We start from the raw sequence: 13,847 nt of genomic DNA on the forward strand, positions 1-13,847 counted from the left end.
GGGCAGGAACAAAAGACCTCAGCCAGACTGCCAGATTTGTTCAGAACAGTACAACGAGTGTGGTCCGAGAAAGAAGGAATTGCTGCTGCAGTTGGAGTCAGGTCTTTCATTCAGTGTTAGAACAAGGCTTTCTAGCAGGGTTCCTACAGGCGGCCAGCCTAACAAATACAAGACTTGGCTGTATTCAGCCAAACAACAGTCCATCTAGATAGGTAGCCTGCCAATAATAAATCCTTTGAACGATTGTAGGAATAGGTCCAGAAGACTTGAATTATCCCAAGATGTTCTCTCAAATGGCAACCTTTTACAGAAGTAGGAGTGCGGTTGTGTTGGGCTGGGGAGCAAGCTTGAGCACCGGAATGTTAAGTGTCCATGAGGCTTGACTGGGAGCTGCCCTGAGGCACAGTTTTGGCTCAAGCTAACCCTGTCTTTGAGATAGTGCTCGATGCTGTTCAGGGACTATTTTGTGCCAAGGACTGTTCCCACTGGCAGAATGAGCAAGACTGCATCAGGTCTGACTGCAGTTTTCTGCAGCTTTTCCTCTACCATTAGCCCAGCACACACAGCTGTCTTCATACTGCACTGGCAGGGCATGTATTAAACCCCTCAGTTCAGCAGTAAAACACGACTAGGGTGCTGTGACTCTCACACATTATTTGCTTACTGCTACCCCCAACAGCTACCACAAAACTTATTATAGTGTTTTGGGACAACAGAAAGCACCAAAGAAACCTGAGACCAAGTACTATGCAGCTTGGACACAGCTGACTGCAGTTGTCTCGCCTCTGTAACTCTGGCCTCTCTTATTTAACAGTACGGGAATATCTTTTCATTTAAAAGTTCTCACTATTTAACTCTTCAGTGAACTTGTCCACTCACTTTTTGAATCCATGAAACCTCTTAGCATCTGTGACCATGCTAGAACAAGATGTTCAGAGCCTTGTTCTGGGAAGAACCACTTCATTTCCTTTAATACATGTTCTGGCGGTATGTCTGGTCAGGTGCCTTTTGCAACCTTGGAAAGCAAAAAGTAAAAAAAAAAAAAAAATCCATAGGAATGGATTACCTCCACTGACTTCTTACTGGGCAGAATGACGAGAAGGGCTGGAGGATGTGGAACATCGAGACACGGAGGTCTCTGGGGTCTGGTTGACCACTGCCTCTTGAGCACTCACGTACTCATACTGGTGAGGACATAGCTGGCCAAGACATTTGTGTGTCCTATGACTAGCTAGCTCTGTCATGGTTCTGACACACCTAAGGAGTTCTTGAAAACCATTTACAAATGCATTAGGTTACTGGGAATCAGCATTTGCTTTATGGCTAAAATGTTGCTGTGTAAATGAGCTCCATCTTTGGAAGTGTATGCTGTTACATATCTATGTGTGTATACATATACACATACCACATACATATACAAGTTTGAGTGTGGTGGTGTGTGTATATAACACACCCCTCAACATATGCTCTTACTTGGACACCTGAAGAATTGCTCCTCAGGAGGTGCAGAAACACTATTAATGCCAGGGTGGCTGAGCACTGGAACAGGTTGCTCAGAGGGTTTGGAATCTCCATCCTGGGGTATTTGAAAGACATCTGGACATAGTCCTAGGTAGCATGCTGTAAGTGATCCTGTTTGAGCAGGTGGCTTGGATGAGATGACCTCCAGGGCTCCTTCCAGCCTCCACCCTTCGTGATTCTGTGATTCTGTTAAAAGGCTAAAGAAATTTCAATGAAGCTGAAAAAAAATGAACAATGGAATCATTGTAAACCTGGATGAACTACTGAATACATCAGATCTGAGAGAAAACAAGTGCAAATATAGTGAACAAACAGCACCTTTGTCTTTAAATTGCTCTAAGAATGTCTCATGAGAGGAGCTGGTAGAGTTTGCAGAAGTGATTTAGGTTGTGAAGTAATCTGCCAAATTCAGAAGTGGAAACAGCCTGCTTCTGTCAGTTGCAGTTGCACAGAGCACAACACAAAGCAACAGTCTTGCTGCACCAGCAAGATTAGAAGGCTTTACTGGAGGGTTGGCATTGCTGTGAAATACTCCTATTATACAAGAGCATGGTTACAAGAAAGAGCATATGTGTTGTGTGCCAAAAAAAAAAAAAAAAAAAAAAAAAGGAAAAGGAAAGGAAAACAATTTAATCCTTCAGTCTCCTCTCCCCAGAAAACTAGATAAGATACTTGTCTTCCACAAATGCATGCTCTTGACAAATCTCTATTCATGTAACAAAGGATATTTAAAGGGTTGTTCCTTTATCACCGTACTTCCTAAAGATCTGCATTCTGAGATAAAATCATAACTGAATGTAAGATCCCTCAGGTTGCCCTGAACATTGTAACCTATTTTCACAGAATTGTGGAAATTTATTGAAATGCATAACACCAGCTCTTCCAGCTGATGATGCTGCAGGTGAAGCACAAAGGACCATGATGGACCTGCCAGTAGCACCTGCCAGCGGTACCCAGTCATTCCAGAGTGTACCTCCTGCAGCCTGATGTGTTACTCTGGATTAATGTGAGGTTAGGATCTTGTTCTGATACACTTCTCCACACTTAGAAGCTCTCAATCAACAAATACATAACCATACTATGAGTAATGGAATCATAAGAAACTACAACACCTTGGATGCCTTTTAATTAATTTGGTAACCTGATACACAAGTATAAAAATGGTTGCTATAGGCACCCTAAAGTCATGTCAAGATGTGGATCGCTAATTGGCATGGCAGTGTGAATAGCTTCTTCACTGGTTCTGTTGCTATGGAAACATAACTGTCATGTTACACTGTGACAAAGGGCTGGATTATGGTGGGGTTTCTTTTTTTCCTTCCTTCCAGCATCTAGGGTTATTTATTACATTTAATAAGTGAATGCAAGTCCTAGTCTCAGGGACATGAAGGATTTTCGAAACTGAATTCAGGTGTATACATTCCAGCAGGGTTGGAAATTCCATGCTGTGCCTTCCACGTTCTATGTGCTTTGAAATTTGGACACAGATTGGAACCCTGTATGTTATTGTACTGGTTAAGACATATCCTCACAAAAGCAGAATGAGGTATATTCAAAGAACAGCATGTGTTGCATTCAGTTCAGTCTTCAGGACACTTGACCTAATAATATTTTTCATATCCAGTGTCTTCCTTTCTCCTCTTCAGCAGCACAGAGCAACCCTGTATCAATTAACCTGAGCAGTCTCAGTTTCATTCGACTTGCCTGCTTTCATGGTAAAACTTTAATTTCATTGGTTTATTAGAGTCATGTTTTACACATGCTTCAGATCCAGGCCCACTTTTCTTCTCTGTGCTCCTTGTCCAGTCTCAGTCTCTTACTAGCTCTTCCATGGATCTCTCTTCCAGTTTCACAACAGGCACCTGCATTTTTCCCTGTGCAGTTTGGATCCTTCTCCCACATCTTCCTCTTGCATTTTCTTCATATGAGTCTGGGGCCTTCCACCCCATTCTCATTGCCTGCACCCAACAATGAGGTCAGAGGAAACGCTAGCAATATAGTGTCCCTCTTTCTGATTCTGGTCCCTGGGTCAGTAATGTCTACCACCCATAGTATCTCACCGTTAAAGTCTGGGGGATTGTCTCAGACATTTCTGGGCTGGGACATATGCAGGGACAATGTCTAGAACATTTTCACCATAAGTGCACAAAATATGTTCTTCCTATAAATGCTACAAATTTTCCAGATTTTAAATAGAAAACACTAGAAATTTCCAAAATGTCCAGAATTTTCTAACATGGGGAAGACAATACTTTTTCACTGTCTTTGTTCTTGGAGAGTAAACTGTTTTATGTGAAATGCTTCTCACACTGTTGGAATGATTCATATCTTTAGGCATGAAAATTTCAGATCAAGTGGACAAAATTTAATAAAGTACAGCTTTTAAAATAAAGTATTCTGACAACAAGCATCAGGCAATCCTAAGCACTGCAGAAACATCAGCTAGAGACCATACCTATAAAAATGGAAGTGTCTAACTTGGAAGAATCTGGGTGTATAATGCTTTGCACTGTCCTAGAAGTCTGTCATTGAGGTTCAGTCTCTGATGTTGGTTATGTAGGGATAAGTTGAACTAACAACATGAGTCAGATCAGTGTTCCAGTGCTGCCCCTACATCTTTAACATGGGCTAGTATTACACGAGACGAATGCATTGAGAATCAGACTCTCGGTGGATTTTTTTAGAGAGAGCTGTCAGCAGTCTGACCACAGGGTGTTTCCATTAAGGACTGCCTGCTTGCCTGAATTTTCACTGAATAACACTGTGTTATTAATAGTGGAACCAATGCATTTTATTTTGTGTATTTTTTTTTATTTAAAACAGAAATATATTTTAAAAAAGCATAAAGAGATAATTTTTTCTTTGGTATCATTGGAGTCACAGACCTCACAAAATACAATTCTCCTCTTGACAGTTGTTTTGTCTTGTTTTGTTTTTTCTATCTCAGAGCATTATGGTATGTGAACTGTCAGTAAAGGAAGAGCTGTCAGAGGAAGAGAGGACCAGAAAGCAACTGGAACTTGGCCAAACAAGACAAATTCCATCTTAGGTATTCAAAACACAAGTCAGCTCTAAAAATCCAGTCTATGCTTTGTTACATTTGTGAAAGGAGTGGATTTCCTTTTTAGAATCTATTTTCTTTCTGAGAATTTTAAATAGTGAAAAAACCATGATTCCGACTGCTTTTTATTTGCCCTAATAATAGCAAATATTAATGAGAAGAAACATTATCTTCTTCGGATCACTTGCAATAGCAGTCTCATGCAGTCCTTCTCTATCTTAGTATTGTTAATTTTGTTAATTGCATACTACAAAAAGATCATCAGTAACAACATCATTGATTAGCATTACAGCCATCAAGATTTCTAGAGTAAATTCTATCTGGAGCTTGCAGAAAACACAACCCTACTTGCAGTGGATGTGTGAAAAGCTGACAGCATAGGGGCTGAACTAGTCAGAGGAATGACGCACAAAGCTAAACCAAAAGCATTCATCTACCAAACTTTTCCCCAGTCTTTCGGTGAAATCAAGGCACAATTATGAAGTTATTAAAGGAAATGCCTCCTAATTGAGAGGGTAGCACTATTCCCATAGCTTTTTAAAAAAATATTTTTTACAACTTCTAGTGTTAACTCCCCCGGTAAACAGCCCCACTCCTAATATTAATTCTTTGTCCTAATGATCCACTGCATCATTTATATTTCCCTTACATGACAATAGGCAACAAAGAAAACAAAGGAGATCTTTCAAATGTAATTGACTCGTACTTCCCTCAAGCAAATAATTCACTTTAAAACTAGATCAAAACTCACACATTTCCAGTGAGAAGAACAAGTTTCTGTGTTCTACATTGAGACATTGTTCACAAGCAGATCCAGAGGCTGCTTTAATGACCCCATTCTTCAAACTGTTCCATATGAACAATGCATGCATCTGAGAGATAACTCCATGGACATTTCCTCCAGACACACAGATTGGTTAAAACTTTCCCACCCCTCCCTTTCCCAAATTACTTGTTCCCACTATCAAGATGCTATTGATTCCATTCATCAGAATCATGGAATCATCAAGGCTAATCATGGAACAAATTGAATCAATGAAATTATTAATTGCAAAAAATGAAATTCAGAAGAAAAAAATGTTCTTTTGAGGGCTTGATTTAATCCATATGCTTTCAAATAGGAAGTTTAATGAAGGTGAAAGGGGAAGGACAGAAATCTCTTTAAACAGTTTTGCTACAGGAGAAATTGTAAGGTTGAATCACAGCTACCGTGAGACTTTGCCAACCCCCAGGAGACCCTCCTTTCTTCTGTCTACCCTGCACATTACAGTGGTGTGCCAACATGCCCAAGCTAGCTTCATGTAATATTCTTAGCAGGATAAATTGGTTTCAAGCTGCTTTGGGTAGGCTGCTTCCACCTTCCCCCCTAGCTCACAGCCTTCTGATTTAAGTCTAATCTATGCATTGGAGTAATATAGGGCAACCTGTAGTCCAGTTAAAGTGCAATGGGGCTAGTTAAGGTATGACCTCCATGACTGTATCATTGTAAGTAATATATGCAGTTGACTTAGGATGCAAAAAACTCTCCCAGTGAAATTCTGCTTTCAGTGATGTCACTGACAAAGTTTTCTTCATTTTCAGTGTAGCAAATATTTCATCCTTTGCAGCTACTAATTGCTGAGGAGCATGTTTTGCTACTATTATTTGCATCATATCTTTTTTAATGTATTAAGTTTCCAAAGGAAATGACCTATCAGCACTGCATAAACAGTCCAATTACAATACAAACACTTATAGTATATATACCACACCCTCACAAACCCTCTTGATCTGCATAGTTCTTTTGAAAACATCGTTAATCGATCTAAGGATACCTTAGCTTTTCTCTGTGTGTCAAATTCACAGCTGGAAAACACCGTGTTAGGGAAAGTGACAACTGTTTTCCCTCAGCTGAAAATAAACATTTCTGAAACATGCATTTGGGTCATTCAGAACTTTACTTCTTCAAGGGAAGTTTTATCACTGTGTGTTCATAATCTGATTCAGTGGAAAAGGTGCCTAATGACCATTTAAAAAACTTCAGTCACATTCACTGTTGAATGCTCCAGCAAGATAAAACTGAGTGAAATGAAAAGGACAGTAAATCCAAGATAAGCAAGAAATGGATTTGAGAGCAGTTCAGCATGTGGAGTTAGAAAATAACTTTTTATTGCAGAATAAAAGTTCCAACACAATAGAAATCTTCTGTTATGAAAAAGCTTTACAGGTGGGTTTGATGATATCCATATTGCTGGGAAGCCCAGGTACAATTACAACTTTACTGGAGTCCATTACAGTTTAAGCAAGAGGGAACTTCTCTGGTCTTTTTAATGAGACTAGGTTTGCACTCTACACAGCTGCTTTCAGCTTCGGTCTGATCTAACCTCAGGTAGATTTGGACACAGCCTTCATGTGACCTGAGATGGGGAAATGGTTCTCCTTTTCGCATGAGTCCTGTAGTGGCACGCCCAGTGCCACTATGCTGTCTGCACCGGAGAGGTATCAGGTAGCTAGCTGCACAGGCACACAGCCACAGACAGTGGAGTCCCACAGGCAGCATGCCACAGACGTAGAAAGAAGTCTTAATCCTTATTTTCTACCATTACCTGCTCCCTTGCTGCGGCCCTGGCATCATTCAGCCTGTTATCATACTTGATAAGCACACACAGGCCACTGCCACAGCTGGCAAGAGGAAACATGACTAATGGGGGAAGGGTTGCTAATAAACTTCATTCCTTCTCCCTCCTGCTTCCCCATACTTCGACAGATCTCTCACTGGGGCAAAGCAGAGCAGCAACTGTATTACTTCCTCCATTTTCACAGAGTCATGTGGTGTTTTCCAAGGGGCTGTACAAAAATTCTTGATTAGCTGTTTATGCCAAATGCACTAGGAAGTGTATCTAGCCCTATGTCACTGACTAAAGGGTATGTCAATATAGTTGCAGCTAAGAACGTCACTGTAAGCAGTTATGTGGAACAAGGCAAAGCAAAATCTAAAACACCCTTTCCTTGCCAGGAGTTCTTGAGTAGTACAGTACTCATTCTGTCTAAATGCTTTTTAAAATTGCATGTTTTAAGAATCCAAAGACTCAATAACAATTTGGCTAAACATTTTTCTAAACAGCTTATGAAATTGGCTTCTAGAGATCTAGTTAGTTTGTTGAAAAAGAAAACTGCTGCCCCAGGTGAGAAACTGATTTTAATCTAAATCATTTGGACTCTAGGAAAAAGCAAGTAGAATTTCGTATGCAGTAGAAGTTAACCACAGACCATATTTTACCTGCAGCTATTAGGCCAACGTGAAAAAGATTTTTTCAATATATCAGTACATTACATAACTCCAAAAATTAAGGGTTGCCCTCATGAACACTGGAACTAAAAATCTAGCAACAAACTCAGCTGCCTTGTATTTCTAGATTGTCTGGTAGAAATATCAAGCTTAGCCAAGAGGGATCTCAGAGTCGGCTATGTGATACTGCTGCAAGCTGCAATACCAGAAATCTTATAATCCAAGGGTGGGTTTGCATCCAAAACTGTTGAGCATAATGCAAGTTCAGTCTGAGTTTATGCAGTAAACCATTATTCCAGTACCATTTTCCAGAAGGATAGGGATATTACTACTGTGACCAAATAGGTGCTGTCAATTACTTCACTTACTAATACTTCAACGGTAAAAGTTCACTCTTCAAGTGCAAGAAAGTGACTGTCACCTCTCCGGTATTTTTGTGTTCGATTTTTCTCAGCTGTAAACTTTGCAGGCCAAGAGCTATCTGTAAATGAAAATATTTTGATAGCTACCAGAACTCAAGGAATAAACAATAATAACATTCAGCTCTTCAGAGAAGGTTGTTTTCACACTGTTTCCTTTGGTTCTGGCTTCTGTTAAACAGAGCTGCTCTGATAGTTGCTGCTTGTGGAAAAAATACACCCTATTCTCAGATAATCACACTTATATGTCACAAAAATTTTCTTACTATAGACAAAAATGGATCTAAGCTGTTATATGGAAATGTACTGTGCTGTTTTCACCTCCAGAAGTCTAACAGCATTCCAAAGTCTGAATTTTTCACTTTCCATGGAGAACTTCACACTCCTTCGGCCAGTAAGAGTTCAGCCTACAGGCTGTGGTTGTCAGCTGTTTTCCTAAGCTTCCTTAGGATTCCATGACTTGCAAAATTCTACAAAAGTGAGGTTTTATGACAATTTCACTTGCTGCAGTTGTCACTGTACCATTGGGTTCCTTTAAGTATCAGAGGTAAGTCAGACCCATTAAAACATTGCCTGACTCTGGTGATTGTTATTTGGGATAGTACTGAAGCAGCAGGGAGGTACTTGAGGTCACAGTGAGTATCATGTGAAGAGCACTTCATGTTAAAAATAAATGCCTTGCTCCCCTTGCACAGCAGGAGCCAGAATTACACACTTCAGTTGGCCAATGCTGCTTTAAAAAATCAGAATCATAACACCACCTAGCCTGGGGGGGACGACATCTGGGTGGCACACAGTGCCTTCCACTGCTCAAGGCAGGGCTAAACTGCAAAGTCAACTTGGGTTGCTCAGGGCCTTATCCTGTAAAATCTCTGATGCAGATCCACAGTCTTTCTGTGCAACTAGTTCCAGTGCTTCACCCTTTTCATCGTGAAGAATTTATTTTGCTTTTCTTTGTAGCAGTATAAAGACAACTGGCAAAATCCTCTGTTGAGTTAGAGCAGTTTTACATCAAGTAAATGAATTGACAACAGCAGGGTCAACACAGCTGAAGACATTCTCAGGGACACCAATACTGCCAGAGAATTACCTCATCTCTTTCATTCTACATTTGAGGGGCTTAGGAAAAAGAGACAGTGGGGAGGAGAGGCTATCCATGACTTTTTTGTCATTAGCCAACACACGGTGTTGTTCAGGGGAGATTTCTGAGACAGGGAAATTGAACCAAAGGGTGTCTTAAAGATATTTATAAAACACATTTAACTATACTCCTGCACTGTGTCCAGAGCTGAAGTTGAGAGAAGTCCCTCAAAATATGTGTTTACTGTATCAGCTGAAGAAGTTTCTGTGGTTAAGGCCACACAGTGGTGGGCACAATGACTACATGCAGAGAGAAACTTTTCATGTACAGGCAAATATTTAGGCCTCCAGTCACCTGGCTAGCAAACAAAGGTGAGAGTTTTGTCAGGCAAAGCAGAGGAGACTGTATTACCATGGGAACACAACCACATCTTCCTTTGATTTCAGTGCAGTTCTTCGTATTCGTCAAGAATGTGATGGTGAGTAATGGCTCTTGTAACTCATCTTTGATGTTGGATCAAGCTGTTATGCATATAGTCTCCTAGTGAAGTGCAGAAGTCAAGGTGCTGACATTACTTGATTTTCTTTCAGTTGTAGGATGTACATTCCCCTGAGGGGATCTTGAAACAGGAAATGAAGAGAGCCTTTCATCCCTGTGATGGATATCACCCCAAAGGACTGTGCTCAGTACTGCCCAGGAGCTATAAGAAAAGTCAAATTATTCCAATTTGCCGTACACATAAAAATGTGCATCTTTTTGAAGGGTTTGTTTCTGAAGTGTAATGAAGTTTCTACACATGAGATAAAAAGGGTTTAGGGGATTAAGTCTCCACAAAACCCAACTTCCTGAAAGCCTTTCCAAGTGGTGACATGCACACAATTAAACTTTGGTGTTTACAGAGTAAGGGAAGGTCCCTCCAGAACCCTTAATTAGAGGTTGTGCTAGGATATGGTTACAAACATTCAGTTTCATCCAGACACTTCCCAAATCGCAAGCCCCTATTGATGAAATGCTCTGGATTTTAAAATTCTTATCTTGTGTTTACATTTGATGATGTTACAGGATCACTGCTGAGGTTGAGCTTTTTTTGCAGATCATAGAAGCTGCACAGCAATTCCAAATTGGGTAAAGATGCTCGGTGCCACATCTCAGCTTGATATCCAGTTTCATTTGTAAAAGGAGACCTGTTACGAGTCCCCAGTAAATGTCCTTTGTACTCCAGCATATCTCAGTTTACCACATCCTGGGTGATGGGTGATAGTAGCTAAAAAATAATATAAGAAATATTTGTGGTTGTAGTATGATGAGACAAAGTATCAGTAGGGTGAATGAATGTACCAAGTACGCCCTTTACCAGGCTAACATGGAACATGAAGATTGCAACAGGCTTTTAACAATACCGTAAACTACCTAAATAGGATCACAGAATCACAAAATCATAAAATCATTTAGGTGGGAAAATATCTTTAAAATCAGTGAATCCAACTGTTAACTCAAAATGGCCAAGTCTACCGCTAAACCATGTCCATAAGCACCAGATGTACATGTCTTAAATACTTCCAGGGATAGTGACTCAACCACTTCCCTGGGCAGCCTGTTCCAATGCTTCACAACCCTTCCAGTGAAGAAGTTTTTCCTAATATCCAATCAAAATCTCCCCTTGTACAGCTTAAGGCCATTTCCTCTCATCCTATCACATGGTTAGTGGGAGAAGAGACAAACATCCACCTTGCTACAATCTCCCTTCAGGTAGTTGTAGAGACCAATGAGATCTCCCTTGAGCCTCCTTTTCTCTGGGCTAGTTCAAGAATCTTACCCACTGATAATTTATAACAGTGTTCCTCTTGCTTGAATTTCTGCAGACATCTGATCTTGTTTATTCTGTCATATAAGAACTGCTAAATCTTTTCATTTTACTCCTTCTGTCAAATATATGTTTAGGATTTGGGGTTTAAACAAAACCTATCTCACAGATGTGGTTTGGATGAACCCTGTAATTTGAAGACAGTCAAACCAATCTAGTTCAAGGTTTTCATTTAGTTGATCTTATAACAAAGTTGTTCTGTAATTTACCAAACTTTCTGAGTTTAGATGGCTCTGTGAAAGAGCAGCTAGCTTTCACTTTTTCTCTTCCTCTATTTTGTACCTGAGAAAAAAAACCAGATCTTTTCAGATCCATCTTTTCCCCTCTGTTTTATACTTGAAAAAAAATTTAACCTGAAGAATCAAGGTGCATTTTTTTTTAAACAAAGGCAATATTGTAGAAATATTTCCAGTGTGTTCAGTGTGCATTTCTGACTCCAGAGTTTTCAGAAAGGTGAGCTCTCATTTTGGTAATTTTTTTAAAAACTCCATATGGAGCATGCTGAAGTACTTTGAAAGTCCAGCATTACTATGGAATTTGTACTTATTTTCATTAATGTATTGTGCATTAGAAATGCCTAGGCCATCTGAAATTTCAGCTTTCATTGGGAAATTTTATGGTACTGTATACATTAATATCACTGTATAAGGTGAAATAGTAGCTTTAATTTCTATTAATCTTTGTCTTCTCAGATAAGGTTTCTGTGATTTTCATTTATGGTGTAATACTGTTTTCCAGTATTTTTGTGTGTGTGTCATCATTTCCATTGTTGTATAGTGCCATTCTCCTCAGTAATGCCCCTCATGTTATTCCACTTCCTCCCAAGTTCACACCTGCATTTTCTTCCAGCTGAGGATCTCGTAAAAAGCAACCTACCTTGTGAGTCCTTCAGAGTGGCTTGTTCATTCATAAGCAGGAGCAGAGATGCTCTAGTCCTCCATCCTTGCTCCATGGTTATGGTCTCACTACTGCAGTAGTTCAGCACTCTTGGATTTTTGATATATTTTTTTTGTAACAGGCCAGTGCAGAATGGAAACTGCTCTGTTGTACTTTGTAAGTGGCAACAAATTTTTTCAATGCTGCATGATTGCTCAAGGGGATTTTGTTTTGGTTTGTTTGCCAAGATATTTTTGTTAGAATGTTTGTGGTTTTATTTTCTTACAGTTTTCTTTTCACCTTTTAAGTGGTTTCTTTAATTAGTTTGGGGTTTTTTTCTTCTTCTTTTCAAAACAAGGGGTTTTTTTATATATATTAACTGTATATATTTTATAAACAAATGGCAACTGGCTGGAACTGCCTTCTCTCAGTGATATAATCTTTCTTATGCTAATGACAGGTGTTTAACTGTCCCTTGTAATTTTGTTTTCTAGGCTACTTTCTTCTTTGAATGTTAACAAAAATTTAGAGTAATAAACTTTGCAAGAGGTAAGTTTTCTGCTTCTTCTGTTGGATAGAAGGAAACTAGTTAGTTCTGACAATCTTAATTTACATACATCATAATTATGGTTTTTTTATTGTTTTACTGTATCACTATATTTTTATATTGGCTCTGTTTTGAGGAAATTATTATGTACAAGAAGTAGAATGGTTGTGAGAAGTAAAGATTGTAGGGAGTGACAGGGTGGTCCTAGTGTAAAGTATGGCATACTTTGGTTTGGTAAGGGATTCAGGTGGAACAAGAAGGCGAAAAGGACATTATTGAACCATTTTATTTGGAGCCTGTAATTCAGAGACTGATTTTGTGGGATGAAAATGGAGTAGCAGCAGATCTGATGTTACAGGATCAGTAAGGAATCTTAAGAAGTAGGACTCCCTTTAGTGAGATGTATTTATGCATCTGAAGACAAAAGCACTGGTTGTATGATAAGAAGACAGAGGAGAGTTATCCCACAAGTGGACTTCCACAAAGGGGTGGTACAAGATTGCCTTTTAAAGCACATACCCATGCCCTAATAGAACACATAATAAGCTACTGAAGCAATATCTCTCACATGCTGTTTCTGTGTGTATGATCACAGCAGTTTTCCCCAGTCAAGGCTTCTGTGACTTCATTTTCCCAGTTATATGTGCTAAAAAAGTAAGACTTATTTGAAACTGAGAGCTTTTGAAGTATCTGTAAAATTAGAGGTGTTGACACAATCCAAAAAACTATGTGACTTAGGCCTTCAATGTCTATGTTGTCTTTGTTTAGAAAATTTACTGCAGGTATTTTAAAGAACCTTTTCAGCGGTACTGTCACTTGCCATTACACAAAGAGTGTGCTAATGTCCTAGTCCTATTAACTCTTCAATATCATCTTAAATTTAACGTGACTAGTTGTAGTGACTCATGAACTTTTCTTTTACAGGAGAGCTCTACACATGCAAAAGTGATGGCAGAATTCACGTCTAAGATTATAATCTGTTAATAAAATGAGCATAGCTCTTATTGTAGTTAGGAATAGATTACTGATTAATGCTTCTAAGCACTACCACAATAAAAGACATAGTAACAGATCTCTTTTCATACACCTCAGTTTCTCTCACTCTCCTGAGGTGATCTTGTCAGATCTGAATGCTGTGAACAAAAGTATTTGCCTTGGTCTCAGTTGTCACAAAAAATGTAGGGGAGTGTAGAGGAATGAAGCTGGGTTA

The sequence above is a fragment of the Falco rusticolus genome, chromosome Z, assembly GCF_015220075.1.
Source record: "Falco rusticolus isolate bFalRus1 chromosome Z, bFalRus1.pri, whole genome shotgun sequence".
NCBI classification, from domain to species: Eukaryota; Metazoa; Chordata; class Aves; order Falconiformes; family Falconidae; genus Falco; species Falco rusticolus.